The sequence below is a fragment of the Cucurbita pepo genome, chromosome 18 (assembly GCF_057944985.1).
Source record: "Cucurbita pepo subsp. pepo isolate OVF chromosome 18, ASM5794498v1, whole genome shotgun sequence".
NCBI lineage: Eukaryota > Viridiplantae > Streptophyta > Magnoliopsida > Cucurbitales > Cucurbitaceae > Cucurbita > Cucurbita pepo.
The window spans coordinates 1,016,819-1,037,931 of NC_141815.1; the positions used below are offsets into that span (position 1 = coordinate 1,016,819).

Here is a 21,113-nt window from a genome sequence, read left to right on the forward strand (position 1 = left end):
CCCTAGAATATTATGCAAGGCATGATCATCATCGTAGTGTACGCGACCATACTCCTCATCATAAAAGGGAAAGTATCCCGATGTAAATGAACACACAATATGTATGAGATCCGTATAGTTTTTATCTTAATTTCATCATGTGATACAACCCGACATATTCTTCTCTTCTCATACTACGCTAAGTAATATGCATGCATAAATCTTCATGCATTCATCATCAATAACATCATCTGAGCGTTGTATATAAAATGTTCCTAATCATAATGCAACATAGCTGTAACACCGGTAAAAAAGAAATTAATAGTAACCGATTTTCCATCTTTCCACTAGCCTCGAACACTCTCTTCCCTGCAATACCTTAGCCAAACCTAGATCAGAATTCCTACAACAAAATAATAATAATAATAATAATAATAATAATAATAATAAATAATAATAATAATAATAGTAATAATAATAATAATAAATAATAATAATAATAATAATAATAATAATAATAATAAAATAAATAAAATAATAGTTTTAGAGAAAAATTAGAATGACCACACGTGTTAAGGCCACTTTAGAGAAAAACAAAAATGATCAAAACAAGGAAATTTGGAGCTAGATAGAACTTTGGCTAACGCCAACCAAGTAAGTAGTCTTACTATCAGCTCGGTTAGAAGACTTGCCTTATGTATGACTACACTTGTCCAGTGGCCCTTGCATGTTTCATTTATGTTTTATGTTATATGATGATGTAATGATGTTGTATGATGAAGTGATAATGTTGTATGATAATGCGATGATGTTATATGATGATGTGATGACATTATATGATGATGTAATGATGTGCATGATAATATAAGATGATGACATGATGATGACGATGCATGATAACATGATGACATAAGATGCATGATGACGAGATGACTTAATATGATGATGTTTCATATTAAGATGATGTGAATGTATTAAATGCCATGATGCATTATGACGATGAGTTTTCTAAGACACAACCCTAATTGATGTTAATGATAATGAACTTATGAAGGCTAATGCATGCACGTTACCTAGGATAATGTGTGGACGATGTATAGGGTTGTGTCATAAGAATGATTTAAAGATAAAAACTATAGGGACCTCATGCATATTGTGTGTTCATATACATCGGGTTACTTTTCCATTTATGATGATGGGTACGGATGCGTACACTATGATGATTATCGTTATCATCATGCCTTGTATGATATTTTGGGGTTTGCTGACCTCCGGACGTCCTACGTCGGACAGTAAGCCCAGTTTTGGTGGGTCCAGGTAATTGCGAACTGCCTGGGGACTCACACTCGCATGTGTGGGTCGTGTGTAGGGAAGTACTACACATCCAATTTTTTCCGGACTGGAGGCCACCTCTATGATGCTTTTAACAATAGGTCTCTAATCATGAGTTTTAGGGATGCCAACATGAGTGTGAGTCAATGGTAATGGCATATAACATCACCTCAAGTACTATTGAAATGAGATACAAGTGTTTTGGATAGGGATGGTGAAAAAACTCAATGACTAGTAAATTTCTTCAACCTAACTCATCGAGTACGATTTTGGGTGGATTATGAACTTCTTTAGGTTGATTTGGATTCGAATAATGAAATTTTTTATAGATTTAGTTGGTTCATGAATTCCGTAAAATTAGATTGAATTGAATAGAACCAATTCGAATTTACTATTAATTTTAAAATATATATTTTTACTTACGATATAATTATATAGATATATATTCATTTCATTTTATTATATAATTATTTATTCTCAAACTGCCCAAATAAATAAATATTTTATAAATTAATATTTTAGTTCTGGTTTACAACTAATCTAGAGATACTCTTAGTTTGGAAATACATTTTTCTTTTTATGAGATATGATTTCAAATTTGGTAAGTATCTTTTATGGATTTAGATTTTATCACTATATATGAACATAGAAATACCAAATTTATATAAACTTTCCTTTTAAAATACTAAACCATATAAAAGTAGTACTAAACGTCATTGGAGGGAATCAATGGTCTAAAATTATCTTTTTAATGTGACACTTGTGTAAAACAACGGTACATGAATGAACCGAGACCACATTCGAATTTAATATAATTTTTTTATGAAAAAGTATTTATTTAATACATTTCATAGAATGATATCATGGTCTTATACATTTAAATATGAGTCTTAAAAGTATCGAGCACAGTTTATATGAGGCGTATGATCATAGTCAAAATTTTATAGGTATTTATGTTGATAGAATGCAATTTGAGATTTTCTAACATATTTTAAATTTAGAAAATCATGGTTTAAGATTGATTTGAAGGAGGACTTAGGATAATTAAAAATGTAAAAAAATATATATATATATTTATAAATAAACTAGAAGTTCCATAGTAATCTTTATAATATTTCAATATTGCAATATGAACTAAATGTTGTAGTAATTTGGATTTAGTAGCCATGTCAAGTTATTTCAAAAGCATTATCATAGTTAAGGTTTCAAGATTCTTATTGAAACTTGATTTGTAATTATCCCAAGTTTTTTAGAGGAGGGTTTTTGTAACGGTCCAAGCCCACTGCAATAAGATATTTTCTTTTTTTGATTTTCCCTTTCGACCATCCCTTCAATGTTTTTAAAACGCATCTAGTAGGGAAAAATTTCCATACCCTTATAAAAGAATGTTTTATTCTCCTCCATAACCTATGAGTGTTAAGAATAAGAAATAACAATGAGGGATCTCACAATCTAAGGTAAGGATCCAAATGTAACACCCCGGTTACAACTTGCACTTATTTATAACTAACATCAACCTTACTTTTACAAGTTTCTAGATTTATTGGAGGTCCTAGAAAGTAATTTTCAAATCGGTGCACAAGGAAAAAAAATGCTCGAGACACATCAAGGAGCTTAGAATTTTTTTTAAAAAAAATGGTGATTTAATTGAAAATTTGGGTCAAAGTCAACGAAGGCAAAAAAAAAAGGATTATTTTGCCCCCACACACCACTTTAAGGGGTCTAGAAGGACGTGCAAGAAAAGAAAAGAAAAAAAAACAAAGAGAGAGAGAGAAAGGAGTGGTTAGGGTTTTTAAGAAGGAGAAGAATAAGAAGAAGGAAAGAACGCCCAAACCAGAATGCCGATACACTTTTGGATTATTCGTTTCCAGCAAGAAACGAGCAAGAAAGCGAGGTAAGTCTCCGACTTCTTTTATTTCGGAATTTTGTCCTACATCATGAGTTTCAGATGATTTAGGTCTTAATAATCAAGTTACAATACCTTAGGTGAGGATTTTGCATGTTTTTGGAGGAATCGTGGCAAAAAAATTTGTCGGAAAGCGAAATCGAGAATCGTCCAACTTCGGTAAGGAACTTAGTTTTTCATGATATTTGATCTCATTTATTAAGCTCTGTGAGTATAAAAAAAAACTGCAAGAAAAATATATCTGGATAGGTGGACTTGAGATCTTGAATTCTTGGGAAGGAATCAAGTTAATTCGAGTTACAGATTGGAAGATAGAAAAATTCAAAACAAATAAGTTGATATGGAATTTGACCAAAATCTGGAAATTGGATGAACTCAGGTAATCGGCAACGGACACGTGGCTGCCGTAAAGGAGGGTGACAAGTAAAAAAAAAAGAGGGATATTCGTCGAGCAATTTGTGGAGAGGCGTCTGAAGCTGTGCACTGACACGCATCCAACTTCTAACCCAGATACCCGAACTGAAAACCAACCCGATGAACTGCTTTCCAACCCGAGTCCTACCGCCAGTCCCTACATGCCACATGTCACGTCCAGAAAATTCGAAGGGTAAGTCTACGTCCGCTGGAGCTCGAAGCGTGCCTCTGCCCGCACTTGTGCACTACGCATGGAGCCCATGCATGGGGGTGTCACGATCATGCATGTCCAAGGCGTGTTGTCAATGGCCGTATGACAGATGTCCTGGTCTTGCTTGTCCAGGATGTGTTGTCCATGGTTGCATGCCCGTTCCAAATCCCTTTTACATGCTTTCATCCTAGATAAGTCTTTACCATTTCATATTGGGTCAGTACCAGGGTGTATGACCATTCACCAAAACCATGTCTACACCTGCAAGGGCTAAAATGCCCCAAAATGTACTATAGGGGATATGATTAGTTGTTGCCTTTTTCTTACATTCCCATATAACACCAATTTCAATTTCTCAAATCTTGCTTTCAAAACTCTCTTTCGAAATCTCTCTGCCCTCGCTTTCTAAAACTTTCTTCTTGAACCGGGGCCAGAGGCTCGAGCATACGTCGTTTGGTCGTAGGTGACACGAGAACAAATAGGCTTAACTCACTTGTTGCTGAGAAGTGAGTGCCGCACAATCGCAAGTCCGCTGCCATCAATGTGCAATATAGTGACAAGGGGCGTGTAGGGGACGCCAATGTTTGAAGGGGCATGGGTCACCTATTTTCATCTGTTTTTCTCTCGATTTGCCAGTTTTTCATTTCGATTCCAGTGCTAATCCTATTTTACTGTGAACTAGGTACCTGTAGAGAGAATTCGTAATTTTCGAACTCCTTTATAAATAAAGTTTGGGAAGGCACACAACAGACTTGTAAGTAACCACACGAAATTAGGAAGTAATACTTGTAGGGTGCGCTTGGTTTTGCATGCATGAGCAAATTACTTCTAGGTGGCTAGATCCGATAGTACTCTACACTTAGGAAGTTAATTATATATTTGTTGGACTTTCTACCCTAGTGGGTTTCCATACTCAATTTTGTATGCTTTCTGGACTGTCTTACTACTGCTTATATTTGTTCATGCTATGTTGACGGACGGGGGTATTTGTGTATCTGCGCTCCCTGATGGGTGATGTTCATGCTATGTTGACGGACGGGGGTATTTGTGTATCTGCGCTCCCTGATGGATGTTATCACCCTGTTGAACTTGTGTGACTGCATGCATTGTTAATCTTACATAAACTTCTATTGAATGATGGTGTGAACTTATGATATGATTGATAAGTTGTAGTGTTGAGTTATGCCTAGGGTGTATACTTGTAAGGATTGAGTTTGGTTTAGATAGGGGATCCTCCTAATGTTGTGGTCAGTAGTATCGTGAGGGACGATTAGAGGGAGAGATCCTTTAACCCTGGATAGTTATAGACTTGGAAGTCTTGAATGATTGAATCTGGAAGCCTAGAGGACCAAGTTAGGATCCCAGGACAAAGGGAGAAGACCTCTTAGTCGATATTAGCTGGTATAGCGTTCAGTATTCTCCACTTCCCTTTCTACTATGGTGTGGTACCATTGAGCTAGGCGAGATGCTAGTTAGGGAGGTGTTACTCAGTGGTAGATCGACTACTCTGCATGGTGGATCCGTCTTATGGTAGGATGTTGATCACGCGGGTGGGTCAAGGTTGCTTGCATGGCAGGTCCATCCTATGGAAAGACGTTGACCATGTGGGTGACTAATTCTAGCTGGGTTGTACCAGGGGTACACATTTTTATGATGGAGCACCACATCCTCAAATGCTGAACACCGCTTCAAAGTTTAAGTTCTTTGACCTCGAACTATGTACTGAGAGTACTGAGACTCTTAGGATCTAGAGTACAGTTGGTGGTGCTAAGACTTGGATGCGATTAAGAGTCTACAAGTAGGTTGCTTATTGGGTATGTTTATACTTACTCCTTTCTACACTTTTTTTTTCCAGGTCCGTGAATTTACAATTCACCGCAATGGGGGTGCTCGGGAGCTTGAAAGTCACAGATGGAATGTCAACCCAGGGCGTCTGTCTAGTTTACTTTTGTGTAGTTGACATTTATCATATAATGTACCCGGATCCATTTTCCCCATTAGATACTTTGTATTATTTTTCCCGCTTGAATGATTTTAAACTCGCGAGAAAATTTTATACTTCAACTTTTTTTGTACCTTGTTTTCTTCTACTTTTGTGCATTACATGTCTGTTGAGTCATCCCCGGTAATTTTGATGCGTTGAAATTCTGGGGTGTGACAAAAAAAAAAAAAAAAAAAAAAAACAGGTCGCTGGAAAAAGGGGGCGAGAATTCTGATGACTCATCGAAATTCTTGCACTGTCACCTTACACATTTTTCCCGATGCTAAGAAGACACACCTCACAGAATCTACCTACAAAGAAAAATAACATGATACAGAGAGAAAACGAGGGAGAAGAAGAAAAGACTATTGAATTACCTTACGACGAGCACGACGTCAACAATCACCCGTCGAGATTCATGGAGTTGTATAGTGTAGATAACACCATGGAAGAGAGGACTAACAAGCTAGAGAACACCATGATGCACACGAGTGATTACTACTGAACGGCGTTGTAGCTTTGCCCGCCCAAGAGGATGAACAGATTGCTAGCGCAACTTCCTTTGTGTAGTCTCAAACCTTGATAGATACGATTTTAAATGATAAGTCCCATCAAAGGCTATGGATTGCATTTTCATAGATTTTAGGTTATAATAAGATATTCTTTTAATATTTTCCTTTCTTTTATTTTAATTTACTTAAAATATTCCATATATTATGCTTTAAGACTCCTATTTAAAGGAATAAGACAATTGTATCATTTTATGAAATGTTTTAAATAAATATTTTTGCATTCTTTTTTTTTTTATTATTATTATTATGTACCTGGGAGTGCCTATAGTTTCTTTTAGAAATTAGGGTCGTTACTATAACAACCCAAAATTTTCTACTTAATTTAAGGTCGCTACTGTATACATACCATAAAAATTGAATGCGGAAGACTTCATTTAAATAACATAAAACATAACCTTTATCTTAAAACACAACCATGGACTTACGTGTTTCGAAAACATCTTTAAAACGACACAACAAAAGACTCGAAATAAAATAAATAAGCGTTTAAGTTTAAAACATCCTATTCTATCCTAAGTCTAAGAATATAAATGCCACTATCCTATGCATGTGCCATGATCTTGAGTTGCGATGCCGTCGTCAGCCGTACAGGAATGCCTTGCCTTAACCTGAAAAATGTAGTAGCACATGGCTTGAGTATTCAAAGAAATACTCAGTAAGTGACCCCACTATTGGGGTTAAATGCAACAATCACATGCAATGAAATGATGGGACCTATCTTTCGTTTTGTTTCGTTTTGTTTCATTTCATTTCGTTTCATTTCGTTTCGTTTCGTTTCGTTTCGTTTTTCCTACGGTGTAATCCTAACAGGTAATCGTGGACGTGTACCATATACTCTACACGCAGCCCATACGTGCGAGTATGGACTCACCAGCTAGTTCGCACACCGCTGGGCCACTATCCCTAGCCGGTGGGCATGCTCTGGGCCCACCGGGACCCGTTAAAACTAAAACCGTCACGGCAGCGCTCTGCAGGGCATAACGATCGTTGTCCTGCCATTTGGATGTACGCGTCCGTACCCTCGTGATGGGATAGGGGTATCCCCCCAAATGCATGATAACACAATATGCATGAGGTCACACTAGTCCTATAGTCATCATTTAATGAACATAACCCCGTGTCACGTTTTCATGCTTACATGTCATTCTCATTCTCATTTCGTTACATATCATACAAACCACATATTATAACATAACATATAGGAAGCATATCAATCCACAGACAATTCACACATATCAATATATATGACACGTGCAGAACCACAGGGCATGTGTCAACATCAAATATAACCAAGCCGATAGTAAGGTCACTTACCTGGATAGCTTAAGTCGTTGTCACAAATATATCTTTAATGAAAGTTCAATTCTGTCCTTCGAAATCCGAGTCAGCCTATATGAGCTCATGACATCAGTTTCAAGTTTGAACTCTATACAATTATTTCCCTAATTTACATTGCCCAATAGTAAAATTCTGATCTTTTCTGTTAGACAAAATTGAAAGAATCTCACTGCCTCTGATAAAAATTGTGATGTTTTCTGTTACACAAAATTGAAAGGAGCTCACTGCGTCTGATATTTCCTTTTATTATTAAATACCGTTTAACAAATCTTTCCTTAATCTCCCTCCCTCTCTCTCATCTTTTTCATTCTGTAAATAGGTTTTAAAATTGAAAGGAGCTCACTGCCGTATGATATTTCCTTTTATTATTAAATACTGTTTAACAAATCTTTCCTCAATCTCACTGTAACGACCCTAATATTTTACCTGTCTAATCTAAGGTCATTACTATACTTTGAAATGCGGAATATACATTTAATGGGCCCTGTTCATTAATGCGACTCGCACTCGCCTTTTATTACCTCAGAGAAAAATGGTTACAAGGGAAAAAGAGAAAATTGAAAGAAAGGAAAAGAAACAGAAACCAAAAATGCATATTTTATTCTACCCTAAGGTTTATTATGCAAATACCTTTCATCCTATACTAACCTATATTAATGATGCAACCAAATTCGGCCTAGACTACGAAATGGAAAAAGAACAACCAACTACCCTATGCATGTGCCACGATCTTGGGGGGTACGATACCGTCGTCGTTGTCACATGGGTGCCTTGCCCTTATCTGCAAAAGTAAAGTAGCACGAGGCTTGAGTATTTCTAGAATACTCAGTAAGTGACCCCCTATCGGGGTTATGCGACAAACACATGCAATGAAATGATGGGACCTATCGTTTCGTTTCGTTTCGTTTCGTTTTCCCTACGGTGTAATCCTAACAGGTAATCGTGGACGTGTACCATATACTCTACACGCAGCCCATACGTGCGAGTATGGGCTCACCAGCTAGTTCGCACACCGCTGGGCCACTGTCCCTAACCGGTGGGCATGCTCTGGGGGCCCACCGGGACCCGTTAAAACTAAAACCGTCACGGCAGCGCTATGCAGGGCATAACGATCGTGGTCCTGCCATTTGGATGTACGCGTCCGTACCCTCGTGATGGGATAGGGGTATCCCCCCAAATGCATGATCACACAATATGCATGAGGTCCCACTAGTCCTACAGTCATCATTTAATGAACATAACCCCGTGTCACGTTTTCATGCTTACATGTCATTCTCATTCTCATTTCGTTACATATCATACATATTCCTAGCGGGGTTATGTATCATGCAATTTACCGTATTTCATGTCATACAATTCATTCAGTTACATTTCAATACTCATACAACAAGCCATAATCATACAAGGGTCACACATCGTCACATGCATTCATATCACATCAACTAAGCAGCATAAACAACATACATTCACGTTCACATGATTTCGTACTTAAGCACATTAAGCTATCATACAATTTAATGGCACGTGCATAACCACGGGCACGTGCCAACATACAGCAATTAACGCGTAACCTACAACGGGTGAGCCACTTACTTGGTAGGCCTTAGCCGAAGTACTCCCTAGAATATAACGTAAGCTCCTAGCTCCTCGTGGACGTTCTACGCTTCCGTTGGTGGTTGGTTCCTATTGGTTCATGAGTCACTTCCGTTAGTATTTCACAAATAAGAATAAATTCCCAACTGGAATTTGTGAAATACGACCTTAAAATGTTCCCTTTTACCTTAAACAGGGCCGAAACCAGGTCCGGGAGGGTTGGAACGGTGTCAAACAGGTTGGAAACAGGTTTCCCGAGCCCAATAAGCCGCCGGAGCCGCCGAGCCACCACCGAGCCGATGAAGCCGCCTGAGCCGAGAGTAGCCGCGCTGCAGACGTGACACGTGGCACAATCCGAGAGCGACGCATGTGCAGGCATCTCGGGTCGAGGCGCGGGTTAACGGGCCGCTCGCGGGTCTCGAACCGAACGCAGGTGACGGGCCGCGCGGTGATGGGCCGGCTCGCGGGTGACGGGCCGCGGGTTGATGGGCCGGCTCGCGATTGAAGGTCGGGTGTTTGGGCTGCGGGTAACGTGGGTTCTAGGCTGACCGAAGGTACGGGGTTCGGTTCGGGTTTCCAGATCCAGATTGCGGGTCGGACTTCGTCCTCTTCGCCCGACTGCCTGCGCAATTTTCCGGCGGTCCCTCTCTCTCTTCGACAACGTCGTCCCGACGTCTTTTTTCCCTCTTTTTTCCCCGTTCCCGAGCTTATCCTTCACCCTAACCCCATTTTTGGTACCGATTTCGTTGGTAAGGGCCTCGCACTCCCGGATCTGGAGAAGCTCGAAAGTCCGCCGTTCCGTCTTCCTTGCCAACGGTGTTCAGCGTACGGGATTCGCATAGAACCTACTCCTGATGTGTGTAAAGGGTTCTGGGATTACTTTTGTGGTGTGAAATGGGGGTTTTCGACGTCGATTCGTACGATTCGGCTTCGCCGGAGTTCCGTTGGTTTTCTGTTCTCTCTCCTTTTTCCTTACCGTTTTCGTTTCTTTGTAGGTTCTTTCAGGGTGGCTGAAGGTCGGGGACACGATTTTGTGGCATCCCAGCCCTCGGTCGCCCTTTGTGGGTTGTGTGTGAGCGAAAACTCCGGCGTTCGCATGTCGTATCATAATCATATCATATTGTAAACACTTCGTTGTCATATCGTTCCCTAAATTATCATAGCCTTAACATTCTTATAACTATCACAGTCATATCGTTACATGTACGTACCTTAGTCATATCGTTACAGGAACATATCCTAACATTTGATCAGTCTATCATAATCCTATCCCTTTCTACCCATAACCTAACCAATTCTTTTATCAATCGATCATGACCATATCGTTTTTATCAATCTCTCGTATACATAGCACTTTGATACATAACCTAACTTTTAACGTTTCATGAATGTATCTTACTCCTATCATTACATTATGTTTAGTGCATCCTTCTCGCATCCTATCTCAAACATATCATTGAACACATCGTACCGTAAATGTTATCATACAATTCCCATATTATAACATATACATATCATATCATAATATCCATAAACAATTCATACGTATCAATATATATGACACGTGCAGAACCACGAGGCACATGTTAACATCAAATATAACAATGTCAATAGTAAGGCCACTCACTGGGATAGCCTTAGCTGAAGTTCTATCGAACTCCAAGTTAGCTTGCTTTCGTCCCTCAAATTCACCCTATTAAAGATGTTCACCAAATTTCTTCGATAAATATTCATCCAATTAAAGATGTTCACCCTAGATACTATAATTTCATAATATATTTTATAATTACTTAATAGAGACTCTGAGTATGTGAAAATTTAGGGTTGTTACATATGACGACACGTGCCCAGTGGCCCTTCTACGTGTCATTTATGCTTTGTATTATATGATGATGTGACTATATTATATGATGATGAGACTATGATATAATATGATGTGACTATGTTATATGATGATACTGTATGATGTTATATGATGATGTTATGGTGATGATATGATGATGATGACATGATGATGATTATGATGTATGATAACATTACGATGTAAGATGTATGATGATGAGATGATTTAATATGACATTATTCCATGTTAAGATAATGCATACATATTACTTAGAGTAATATGTGAACGGTGTATAGGGTTGTGTCTCAAAGATGATTTAAAAATGAAAACTATAGGGATGTCATGCATTTATTATGTACATATACATCGAGTTACTTCTCCATTTATGATGATGAGTACAGATGCGTACACAATGATGATGATGGTGATGATCATGCCTCGCATGATAATTGGGGGTCTACTGACCTCTAGACGTCACTACGGACAGCTAACTCGACTATGGTGGGTCTAGAGGGGTGCAAACCACCTAGGGATCCACATTCGCTTGTGTGGGTTGTGTGTAGGAAAGTACTACACATCCAATTTTGTCAGAAATGGAGGCTACGACTGTGATGGTTTTAACAATAGGTCCAAAATCACGAGTTGCATGTGTTTGCATTTACTGACTCTAACAGTGGGGTCACTAGTATGTCTGCAAATATTGAAGTCTGTGGTACTTTTATTTTAGGTAAAGACAAGCCACTTCTCTACAACTGACAACAACATTATAGATAAAGACCACGATACGTGCATAGTAATATTTAATTTTCTTAGACTTAAATTAGTATAGGGTATTTTTACTTTTAATGTTTTTATTTGATTTATTTGGTATTTCTGTATGTTGTTTTAAAGACACTTTAGAATATGTAAGTGACAGTGTTTTATGATGAAATTTTAAATGTTTAATTTCGCATAAGACCATAGGCTATGATGACAGCAACTACTTTAGATTAGTAGAAATCTATGGTCATTATACTATGAAATGTTTGGAAATAAAGAAAGGCTACGAATCACAACCGCCCTGCTATGATTTGAAAGTTATTTTATGAATGAGATGATTTATTTAAGGTTATGTATGCATATGACTGAGTAATATGTGAGGAAATAATGAAGGGTTGTCTGATTTATTACCATAAAAAATATGGGGACCTCATACATAATTACTATAACGACCCTAAATTTTACCTATTGAATCTAAGGTCATTACTATACCTTGAAATGCGGAATATACATTAAATGGGCCCTGTTCATAAATGTGACTTACACTCGCCTTTTATTACCTCGAGAAAATGATTACAAGGGAAAGGAAGGAAAAGAACATTATAAGGAAAATGATCAAAACCGAAATGAATGTCTTATACTACCCTATGGTTTATTATGCAAATACAATTCAACCTATACTAACCTATACTAATGCGGCAAACCGAATTCAACCTAGACTATGAAATGGAAAAATAACTACCCTATGCATGTGCCACGGTCCCGGAGTGTACGATGCCGCCGTCGATGTCACATGGGTGCCTTGCCCTTATCTGAAAAAGTAAAGTAGCATGAGGCTTGAGTATTTCTAGAATACTCAATAAGTGACCCCCTATCAGGGTTATGCAACAATCGCATGCAATGAAATGATGGGACCTATCTTTTGTTTCGTTTCGTCTTCCCAACGGTGCTGTCCTAACGGGTAATCATGGACGTGTACCATATACTCTACATGCTGGGCCACTTTCCTTATCCGGTGGGCATACTTTGGGAGCCCCTTATGTCGGGACCCGTTAAAACTAGTAACCGTCACGGCAGCACTATGCAAAGCATAACGATCATTGTCTTGCCATTGGGTGTACGCGTCTGTACCCTCATGATGGGATAGGGGTATCCCCCAGATGCATGAACACACATAATGCACGAGGTCCCCCCTACTTCTACTTTTATCATTAATGATCATAATCCCCCTGTCACGTTCCATGCTTCATGTCATTCTCATTTTCAATTTAAATTTTATACATATTCCTATCGGGGTTATGATTCCAAACAGTTTATCGTGTTTCATGTCATACAATTCATGTTGTTTACATTCAAATATTCCATACAATCATGCCATAATCATTCAGGAACCACATATCGTCACATGCATAGCATATCACATCAAACTAAGCAGCATACATAGCATACATTCACGTTCACATGAGTTCGTACTGAAGCACATTAAACTAGCATACAATTTAATGGCACGTGCAAATCCACGAGCACGTGCCAACATACAACAATTAACGCTTAACCTACGACGGGTGAGCCACTTACTTGGTAGGCCTTAGCCGAAGTACTCCCTAGAATATAACGTAAGCTCCTAGCTCCTTGTTAACGTTCTACGCTTCTGTTGGTGGTTGGTTCCTATTGGTTCATTCGTCACTTTCGTTAGTATTTCACAAACATAATTAATTTCCAACTTGAATTTGTGAAATACGATCTTAAATGATCTATTTTACCTTAAATAGGGCCGAAACTAAGTCTGGGAGGGTCGGAACGGTGACAAACAGGCTGGAAATAGGTTTCTCGAGCCGAATAAGCTGCCGGAGCCGAGAAGCCGCCGCCGGAGCCGAGGGGAGCCGCGCTGCAGACGTGCCACGTGGCACAACCAGAGGGCGACGCGTGTGCAGGGGTCTCGGGTTATTGGATCGCTCGCAGGTTTCGGGTCATTCGCGGGTGACAGGCCGGCCCGGCTGAAGGAAAAGTGCAGGTGGATTGGGCTGGGCATGTCGGCTTTCAACTGGGCTTGCGGGTCTCGGGTCGAGGTTGTTGGGTTGGGCCGTAACTAGGCTTATGCATTTTGGGCTGAAGCGATAGGGTCGTGGGAACCATAGAGTACTGGGTTCGGTTCGGGTTGCGGGATCCGGCCCTCGGGTCAGACTTCGTCCTCTTCGCCCGGTTGCCTGCGCATTTTTCCGACGACCTTTCTCGTTCCTCGTTAACGTCGTTTTGACGTCCTTTTTTTCTCCTTTTTTCTTCGTTCCCGAGTCTCTTCTTCCCCCTAACCCCGTTTTTGGTATAGATTTGGATTGTAAAGGCCTCACACTCCCGGATTTGGAGAAGTTCAGAAATTCGACGTTCCGTCTCCCTTGCCGACGGTGTTCAACGTATAGGATTCGTCTAAATCTACCCCTGATGTGTGTAAAAGGTTTTGGGATTACTTTTGTTGCGTAAAATGGAGGTTTGACGTCGATTTCGTATGGTTTGGCCTCGCCGAAGTTTCGTTGGATTTTTCTGTTCCTCTTCATTTTTCCCTATTTTTTTGTTCTTTGCAGGTTGTTTTGGGGTGGCTGAAGGTTGGGGTCGAGTTCTGTGGCATCCCAGCCTTCAGCCGCCCTTTGTGGGTCGTGTGCGAGCGAAAACTCTGGCGTTCGCCGGAGTTTTCGGTTCTGCCGACGACTTTTTTTTTTTTTTCGATTCGTTACAATTGTATGTGCACATGCATTGGGATACTTCCCCTTTATGATGAGTACGGACGCGTATACTATGAGATTGAAATGACCATCATGTTTAGCATGGTGCAACGATAATTGTTGTTCTCTTCGAGTGTCTGACTACAGTTTAGAGGAGCTAGCTTGACCAGCACGCCCAAGGGGTGTGCGAGCCTGCTTGGTGGACCCATGCTCGCATGTGTGTGTCGTGTGCAGAGAAGTACTACACAAGATTATTCACGTGTGTGTCGTGGTGGGCCCATGCTCGCATATGGTAGCGGCTCTAGTTCAGTAGGAAATTAGTGTCATTACACCCCTACTCACATGTCTACACATGAACGATGTCGATCAAATTATTTGTAACAAATTAAATGTATGAACCAATTATGCCATTCACAGACCGTAGGGTTATTCCTTGCACGTGAAAAGAATAATTAAATGTATGAAGCAATTAAGCCATTCACTGATCATAGCTCAATCGGTAGAGCGAAGGACTGTAGTGAGTCAGTAGAATCCTAGTAAATCCTTAGGTCACTGGACCGAATTCGATAGGTCGAATTTTTGTTTTAATCTTTTTTATGTAATCGAACATCTGAGTTATTACTTGCACATGAAAAGAATGATTAAATGTAAAAGAAATTAGGCCATTCTCCGACCTTAGCTCAGTTGGTAGAGCGGAGAACTATAGTGGGTCGATAGACTATCAGTAAATCCTTAGGTCATTGGTTTGAATCTTGTAGGTCAGATTTTTGTTTTCATCTTTTTTATATTATCGACCATCTGAATTATTACTTGCACATGAGTAGAATAATTAAATGTATAAGCAATTATGCCATTCACCAACCTTAGCTTATTTGGTAGAGCGGAGGACTGTAGTGGGTCAATAGACTCTTAGTCAATCCTGTGTCACTGGTACGAATCCAGTAGGTCGGATTTTTGTTTTCATCTTTTTTATATTATCGACCATCTGAGTTATTACTTGCACATGAATAGAATAATTAAATGTATAAGCAATTATAAAATTCACCGACCTTAGCTAAGTTTGTAGAGCGTGCCATTCACCAACCTTAGCTCAGTTGGTAGAGCGGAAGACTATAATGGGTCAATAGACTCTTAGTAAATTCTTAGGTCACTTGTTCGAATTCGGTAGGTCGGTTTTTGTTTTAATCTTTTTTTATATTATCGACCATCTGAGTTATTACTTGCACATGAATAGAAAAATTAAATGTATAAGCAATTATGCCATTCACCTACCTTAGCTCAATTGGTAGAGCGGAGGACTGTAGTGGGTCAATAGACTCTTAGTAAATCCTTAGGTCACTTGTTCGAAAACGGTAGGTCGGATTTTTGTTTTCATCTTTTTTATATTATCGACCATCTGAATTATTACTTGCACACGAATAGAATAATTAAATGTGTAAGCAATTATGCCATTCACTGACCTTAGCTCAGTTGGTAGAGTGGAGGACGGTAGTAGGTCAATAGACTCTTAGTAAATCCTTAGGTCACTGGTTTGAATCTGGTAGGTCAGATTTTTGTTTTCATCTTTTTTTATATTATTAACCATTTGAGTTATTACTTGCACATGAATAAAATAATTAAATGTATATGCAATTATGTCATTCACCGATCTTAGCTCAGTTGGTAGAGCGGAGGAGTATATAGTGGGTCAATGGACTCTTAGTAAATCCTTAGGTCTGTAGGTTGGAGGACTGTAGTGTGTCAATAGACTCTTAGTAAATCCTTAGGTCACTAGTTTGAATCTAGTAGGTTAGATTTTTGTTTTAATCTTTTTTATATTATCGACAATCTGAGTTATTACTTGCACATGAAAGGAAAAATTCAATGTATGAAGGAATTATGCCATTCACGGACCTTAGCTCCGTTGGTAGAGCGGAGGACTCTAGTGGGTCAATAGACTCATAGTAAATCCTTAGGTCACTTGTTCAAATTCGGTAGGTCGGATTTTTTTGTTTTAATCTTTTTTATATGATCGACCATCTAAGTTATTACTTGCACATGAACAGACAAATTAAATGTCTGAAGCAATTATGCCATTCATTGACCTTAGCTCAGTTGGTGGAGCGGAGGACGGTAGTGGGTCAATACAATTGGAGTAAATCCTTAGGTCATTGGTACGTTCAGGTTGATCGGATTCTTGTTTTAATATTTTTTATATTATCGACCATCTAAGTTATTACTTGGACATGAAAAGAAAAATTAAATGTATGAACAAATTTTTCCATTTACCGACCTTAGCTCAGTTGGTAGAGCGGATGACTGTAGTGGGTCAATAGACTCTTAGTAAACCCTTAGGTCATTGGTTTGAATCCGGTAGGTTGGATATTTTTTTTCATCTTTTTTTATTATGATCGACCATCTGAGTTATTACTTTCACATGAAAAGGAAAATTAAATGTATGAAATAATTATGCTATTCACCGACCTTAGTTCAGTTGGTAGAGCGGAGAGCGGAGGACTGTAGTGGGTCACTAGACTTGTAGTAAATCCTTAGGTCACTAGTTCAAATTAGGTCTTATTTTTGTTTTCGTCTTTTTTATATTATCGACCATCTAAGTTATTACTTGGACATGAAAAGAAAAATTAAATGTATGAACAAATTTTTCCATTTACCGACCTTAGCTCAGTTGGTAGAGCGGATGACTGTAGTGGGTCAATAGACTCTTAGTAAACCCTTAGGTCATTGGTTTGAATCCGGTAGGTTGGATATTTTTTTTCATCTTTTTTTATTATGATCGACCATCTGAGTTATTACTTGCACATGAAAAGGAAAATTAAATGTATGAAATAATTATGCTATTCACCGACCTTAGTTCAGTTGGTAGAGCGGAGAGCGGAGGACTGTAGTGGGTCACTAGACTTGTAGTAAATCCTTAGGTCACTAGTTCAAATTAGGTCTTATTTTTGTTTTCGTCTTTTTTATATTATCGACCATCTAAGTTATTACTTGGACATGAAAAGAAAAATTAAATGTATGAACAAATTTTTCCATTTACCGACCTTAGCTCAATTGGTAGAGCGGATGACTGTAGTGGGTCAATAGACTCTTAGTAAACCCTTAGGTCATTGGTTTGAATCCGGTAGGTTGGATATTTTTTTTCATCTTTTTTTATTATGATCGACCATCTGAGTTATTACTTGCACATGAAAAGGAAAATTAAATGTATGAAATAATTATGCTATTCACCGACCTTAGTTCAGTTGGTAGAGCGGAGAGCGGAGGACTGTAGTGGGTCACTAGACTTGTAGTAAATCCTTAGGTCACTAGTTCAAATTAGGTCTTATTTTTGTTTTCGTCTTTTTTATATTATCGACCATCTCAGTTATTACTTGCACATGAATAGAATAATTAAATGTATATGCAATTATGCCATTTACCGACCTTAGTTCAGTTGGTAGAGTGGAGGACTGTAGTGGGTCAGTAGACTTGTAGAGTACATCATTAAGTCACTGGTTCAAATTTGGTAGGTCTGATTTTTGTTTTCATCTTTTTTATATTATCGACCATCTCAGTTATTACTTGCACATGAATAGAATAATTAAATGTATATGCAATTATGCTATTTACCGACCTTAGTTCAGTTGGTATAGCGGAGGATTGTAGTAGGTCAATGGACTTTTAGTAAATCCTTAGGTCACTTGTTCGAATCCGTTAGTCGGTTTTTGTTTTAATCTTTTTTTATATTATCGACCATCTGAGTTATTACTTGCACATGAATAGAATAATTAAATGTATATGCAATTATGCCATTCTCTGACCTTTGTTCAATTGGTACAGCGGAGGATTGTAGTAGGTCAATGGACTTTTAGTAAATCCTTAGGTCACTGGTTCGAATACGCAGGTCGGTTTTTGTTTTAATCTTTTTTTATATTATCGACCATCTGAGTTATTACTTGCACATGAATAGAATAATTAAATGTATAAGCAATTTTGCCATTCACCGACCTTAGCTCAGTTGGTAGAGCGGAGGACTGTAGTGGGTCAATAGACTCTTAGTAAATCATTAGGTCACTAGTTTGAATCTGGTAGGTCGGATTTTTGTTTTAATCTTTTTTTATATTATCGACCATTTGAGTTATTACTTGCACCTGAAAAGGAAAATTAAATGTATGAAACAATTATGCCATTAACCGACCTTAGCTTAGTTGGTAGAGCGGAGGACTATAGTGGGTCAATAGACTCATAGTAAATCCTTAGGTCACTGGTTCAAATTAGGTCTGATTTTTGTTTTCATCTTTTTTATATTATCGACCATCTGAGTTATTACTTGCACATGAATAGAATAATTAAATGTATATGCAATTATGTCATTCTCTAACCTTTGTTCAATTGGTAGAGCGGAGGATTGTAGTAGGTTAATGGACTTTTAGTAAATTCTTAGGTCACTGGTTCCAATCTGGTAGGTCGGATTTTTGTTTTAATATTTTTTTATTATGATCGACCATCTAAGTTATTACTTGCACATGAAAAGGAAAATTAAATGTATGAAACAATTATGCTATTCACCGACCTTAGTTCAGTTGGTAGAGCGGAGAGCGGAGGACTGTAGTGGGTCACTAGACTTGTAGTAAATCCTTAGGTCACTGGTTCAAATTAGGTCTTATTTTTGTTTTAATCTTTTTTTATATTATCGACCATCTGAGTTATTACTTGCACATGAATAGAATAATTAAATGTATAAGCAATTTTGCCATTTACTGACCTTAGCTCAGTTGGTAGAGCGGAGGACTGTAGTGGGTCAATAGACTCTTAGTAAATCCTTAGGTCACTGGTTCAAATCCGGTAATTTGGACTTTTGTTTTAATCTTTTTTTATATGATCGACCATCTGAGTTATTACTTGCACATGAAAAGGAAAATTAAATGTATGAAACAATTATGCCATTCACCGACCTTAGCTCAGTTGGTAGAGCGGAGGACTGTAGTGGGTCACTAGACTTGTAGTAAATTCTTAGGTCACTAGTTCAAATTAGGTCTGATTTTTGTTTTCATCTTTTATATAATATCGACCATCTCAGTTATTACTTACAAATGAATAGAATAATTAAATGTATATACAATTATGCCATTTACGACCTTAGTTCAATTGATAGAGCGAAGGTGGTAGAGCGGAGGACTGTAGTGGATCAGTAGACTTGTAGTACATCCTTAGGTCACTGGTTCAAATTTTGTAGGTCTGATTTTTGTTTTCATCTTTTTTATATTATCGACCATCTGAGTTATTACTTGCACATGAAAAGGAAAATTAAATGTATGAAACAATTATGCCATTCACCGACCTTAGCTCAGTTGGTAGAGCGGAGGACTATAGTGGGTCAGTAGACTTGTAGTAAATCCTTAGGTCACTAGTTCAAATTAGATCTGATTTTTGTTTTCATCTTTTTTATATTATCGACCTTAGTTTAGTTGGTAGAGCGGAGGACTGTAGTGGATCAATAGACTTGTAGTACATCCTTAGGTCACTGGTTCAAATTTTGTAGGTCTGATTTTTGTTTTCATCTTTTTTATATTATCGACCATCTGAGTTATTACTTGCACATGAAAAGGAAAATTAAATGTATGAAACAATTATGCCATTCACCGACCTTAGCTCAGTTGGTAGAGCGGAGGACTATAGTGGATCAGTAGACTTGTAGTAAATCCTTAGGTCACTGGTTCAAATTAGATCTGATTTTTGTTTTCATCTTTTTTATATTATCGACCTTAGTTCAGTTGGTAGAGCGGAGGTGGTAGAGCGGAGGACTGTAGTGGATCAGTAGACTTGTAGTACATCCTTAGGTCACTGGTTCAAATTTGGTAGGTCTGATTTTTGTTTTCATCTTTTTTATATTATCGACCATCTGAGTTATTACTTGCACATGAAAAGGAAAATTAAATGTATGAAACAATTATGCCATTCACCGACCTTAGCTCAGTTGGTAGAGCGGAGGACTGTAGTGGGTCACTAGACTTGTAGTAAATTCTTAGGTCACTAGTTCAAATTAGGTCTGATTTTTGTTTTCATCTTTTATATAATATCGACCATCTCAGTTATTACTTACAAATGAATAGAATAATTAAATGTATATACAATTATGCCATTTACGACCTTAGTTCAATTGATAGAGCGAAGGTGGTAGAGCGGAGGACTATAGTGGATCAGTAGACTTGTAGTACATCCTTAGGTCACTGGTTCAAATTTGGTAGGTCTGATTTTTGTTTTCATCTTTTTTATATTATCGACCATCTGAGTTATTACTTGCACATGAAAAGGAAAATTAAATGTATGAAACAATTATGCCATTCACCGACCTTAGCTCAGTTGGTAGAGCGGAGGACTATAGTGGGTCAGTAGACTTGTAGTAAATCCTTAGGTCACTAGTTCAAATTAGATCTGATTTTTGTTTTCATCTTTTTTATATTATCGACCTTAGTTTAGTTGGTAGAGCGG

At 38.2% G+C, this 21,113-nt stretch overlaps 1 long non-coding RNA gene and 1 other non-coding gene across 2 annotated transcripts; both read left to right on the forward strand.

The window, feature by feature from the left end:
- The first annotated feature begins 3,056 nt into the window (after positions 1-3,056).
- On the forward strand, positions 3,057-5,883 carry LOC111779975 (uncharacterized). The gene is made up of 3 exons (XR_002812774.2): positions 3,057-3,205; positions 3,298-3,376; positions 3,597-5,883. It is a non-coding gene; the product is annotated as an uncharacterized LOC111779975 (long non-coding RNA).
- Positions 5,884-18,624: 12,741 nt separating this feature from the next.
- TRNAY-GUA (transfer RNA tyrosine (anticodon GUA)) lies at positions 18,625-18,719 on the forward strand. The gene is made up of 2 exons: positions 18,625-18,661; positions 18,684-18,719. It is a non-coding gene; the product is annotated as a tRNA-Tyr (tRNA).
- Positions 18,720-21,113: the final 2,394 nt, after the last annotated feature.